Consider the following 4,435-nt stretch of genomic DNA (forward strand, 5'->3'; position numbering starts at 1 on the left):
CGTATGGTGTCCTAGCATTAACGTGATTTGGTCTCGGAAGAAAAGTTGTCTCATTTTTTCGTTTTGATTATAAGTCATAATGATTTCGGTCTCTATTCGACTTGTTTGTTTTCATGTTTTCGTATCTTCAACTCTGTATGTTTTTATTATAACATCAATAAATTAAAAAGCATACTGGGATAAATCAGTTTGTCAAATATAAATAATTTTACAGAATCTAAGATGTTGTATAACGATTTAAATATGAAGAACTGGATCTTTGTTCACTGTACTGGATACCTAAATTGTTTATAAGTATTCACACAAATAACGTATATTGATGGATGACACCCAAGTGATCCACTACACATATGTTTTAACTATGTGTTTCGCAACAAACTGCTATCCCCATGCGATGACTAGAGGTTTGAAATATTGTTTCAGTATTTTGTGTACTCTTGCGGTACTGACAGTAAAACCCTTGCTTTTGTTTGGCGTCTGTTAGCCCGTACATGATATCACCTCCAATGATATTGTTCTCCTAAATAAAGGAGAGTCGGCAAATTTGGATTATCTGACAAACATTTACAATCTTTAATTCCTCTAAGTTTCTGTCTGTAATTTTTTTTATCAAACCGTATGAATGTGTAGTTGCTAATTATCGTTTTCAGGATTTGATATAAATTTCTATACCTCTTTGTTCCTTTAGTCTTCAAGTCAGGAATATGACAGTTCTTGTCCATTCGTTTTTGATGTGTTTTGTTATTTGATTTTGACATGTGATTATGGACTTTCCGATTGGATTTTCCTCTAAGTTCAGTATTTTTGTGATTTTACTTTTTAGATGTTTCAACATAAGAACAGCCATAATACTTGGAGGATTAGTTGTTTAAATTTTTCATTATGTTTAAATTTGTAGACCTGCATAAATTACACCTTACTGGACGCCCACATGACCACAGAAAGCCGGTCCTTGAATTAATATTTAACCAACGTCTAATTCCCAGTCCAATTCAAACCAATTTTTATGGTTCAAAATCGAATACGGAAACCTGTAAATAAATGAAGCATGTATTGTACTTGAGGGTATTTGACTATAAAGACTTTTCGTGGAATGAACCCAAGCAGTTTTGGTAAGTTATCACAAAAAAGGAACTTAGTACCGTAAAGTTTAGTTTAATTTATCGAATAAAAAGAATTAAGAAGAATCCGCACTACAGCCATCAAGCAATGAACGGTGAAGTATAGTAATACAGAAACAAGTCTGCATTTGAAGGTTACAATTGTCTATCAAATATCTTATTTGCTTGTCAGGTTATGCCGTCCATGCATCCGCTCGACTTGTAATGCCAATTGCTTACTGTACCTTCTAAGTTTAAAAAGGACGCATAAATAGTATGGTGATTGCAAATTATATAGTGGGTTACAGGAATTATACACAAACACAAACAACAGATTTTCTGAAAAAGTAATGATAGACACAAAGAAAAACAAGAACGAACGAATATGGCTTCTTCAGATATGTTTGTAAAAGCAAGCATACAATGCGTTAAAATCAGTTTTTTATGTGCACATTTACCTCCATTTTGTCTCTCTCGGCCAATTAATCGTATAGTATAAGTAAAGCACACTTAAAAAAAACCCAATCAGCGCAGCTACTTTCTGTACCAATATTATAGAATGTCCGCTCACTTACACAAGGAAATAAAAATGGCATTTAAAACGAAAAAAAGATACTACCAAAATGTTATCAGCTACAAAAGCCGTAGCTGCTGATATACTCACGTTTGACGCGTTTTTATTTGGGTTGTGTTGCTAAAAGTTTTCCGTGTAGTGTTTTGTTATTGTGGCTTGTATTGTCGTGGAAATGTTTGCAATTGTTTCGTCTTGTTTGGTTGCGGTCAGTGAATTTTCTCTCTTTAAAACAATAGTATACTATCAATGAAGTAAATTAAGCACACCTTTACTTGCTTAGCTAAAGAGAGTTGACCTAAAAAGATCGAACTGAAATATGGTTGCCTTGATGAAAACGTTGATGCTTTCAGGTTCAAGATCATTCTTCATTAATAAAAACATCAAAAATTGTCTACATAAAACACTGCATACAATCGTTTTACGACCCAAACACTTACATAGTCCGAAAAACTATATGTTTTAAATCAACGTAACAGACACCAGTCCTATGCATCAACTGTGTCATACGCCCGTTATAACAAACCACGAAGACATGTTTTAAAAAATGCAGACAACCTCTCTTAATAAAGTTAACCCAGGAAGGGTTCTTGGCTAATACTTGTATAAGAAGATGTGGTATGATTGCAAAATAAGACAACTCTCACAAGAGACTTTATAACACAGAAAAAAAATACAACTGAACAAAGCCAATACCACATAGTCAGCTTTGAAAGACTCCGAAATGAGATATGTAAAACAATTCAAACGAGAAAAACTAATTTATTTAAATACCAAATAATGAACGAAAAACAAATATGTTTCACTGCAACAAACGACAACCACTGAATGACAGGGTCATAACGTGGGAAACCACCTACATAATATGGTGGGTTTTTACATTTTTAAAGGTGAATAAAAAAAGCCAAACAACAACTCCAAAAACACACAGAAGCGTCGCTTGTACAATAACAGTATAGGCGTTTATTCTATATGACTGAAATGGCACTATATCTGACCAACTTAGTTATTTGAAAATGCTTGTATGCATGCATTGAAGCAACTAGAAAGTGTCACTAATTGATTTTCATGCACACTTACATACTAGTAAATGGTTCCACTTTCGATATATTCTAATGGTTTCAAACTTTTTAAGTCAATTTAAGAATTATTTTGGATGAAAATGAAGAGCAATATTTAAGTAGTTTCTCATCCTTCGTTAATAAATTAATAAATTATTAAGAAAAGTTGCTGCTTACACTTTTCTCTGTGCATCGCCAACTAGTGTTCTCTCGGATCTTTATCCCGACAACTAACTATTTAATGGGATATTGTATTATGTCTATTTTCTTCTGTGTACCTTTGTATTTACAGCGGTTTATCAGTATATATATATCAACAGATGTATCCATAAGATCACCAGCAATAGATGTATCCATCGGATCTCCAGCAATGATGGTGATACATGGCTGTGTACATAATGTATATACAACTCGTCTAAACATCAACCCAACAATGTTAGATCTGTAAATTTGCTTTCGCAAATTTTTGTTCTTCCCTTGCCGGAATTCGAACCCATGCTACTGAGATATCGTGACACCAAATCGCCAAATACACAGCCATGTATCACCATCATTGCTGGTGATCCGATGGATACATCTGTTGTAGAGTTGTCACTGACTCAGACGTACTTATAAATATAATTATTTTCTGTGACTGTATCTTGCATTAATTTGTAGGATCCTTTACTATAGATAATTGAGCTGATCTGTAACAATAACATCTCCATGCCTTATATATCATGTACTGTAGTACGCCGCTAGATTAAAACTGACGAGGAAAGGAAACACACGGCCACCGAAAGCTTTATTTTTGTAAAGCCCAGGTGGTCGTGTGGTCTAGCGGGACGGCTGCATTAATAAAGATAAAAAAAGCAAAAGAGGGACGGCTGCAGTGCAGGCGATTTGGTGTCACGATATCCCAGTAGTATGGGTTCGAATCCCGGCAAGGGAAGAACAAAAATTTGCGAAAGCAAATTTACAGATCTAATATTGTTGGGTTGATGTTTAGACGAGTTGTATATACATTATGTACACAGCCATGTATCACCATCATTGCTGGTGATCCGATGGATACATCTGTTGTAGAGTTGTCACTGACTCAGACGTACTTATAAATATAATTATTTTCTGTGACTGTATCTTGCATTAACTTGTAGGATCCTTTACTATAGGTAATTGAGCTGATCTGTAACAATAACATCTCAATGCCTTATATATCATGTATTGTAGTACGCCACTAGATTAAAACTGACGAGAAAAGGTAACACACGGCCACCGAAAGCTTTATTTTTGTAAAGCCCAGGTGGTCGTGTGGTCTAGCGGGACGGCTGCAGTGCAGGCGATTTGGTGTCACGATATCTCAGTAGCATCGGTTCGAATCCCAGCGAGGGAAGAACAAAAATTTGCGAAAGCAAATTTGCAGATCTGACATTGTTGGGTTGATGTTTAGACGAGTTGTATATACATTATGTACACAGCCATGTATCATCATCATTGCTGGTGATCCGATGGATACATCTATTGCTGGTGATCTTATGGATACATCTGTTGATATATATATATATATGATATTTTAAAAGAGAATGAAAATATTGCTTGAATGACAAATTTGAATACAATAAAATGTGCAAGCCTCCTACCATGAGACATTTAAGTACCTGCATGTAATTTGTTTATCTAAATTATGTTGCAACAGTTATGGTGTAACAGAAAATATAAATGAA

Source organism: Mytilus galloprovincialis, chromosome 5 (genome assembly GCF_965363235.1).
Source record: "Mytilus galloprovincialis chromosome 5, xbMytGall1.hap1.1, whole genome shotgun sequence".
Taxonomy (NCBI): domain Eukaryota; kingdom Metazoa; phylum Mollusca; class Bivalvia; order Mytilida; family Mytilidae; genus Mytilus; species Mytilus galloprovincialis.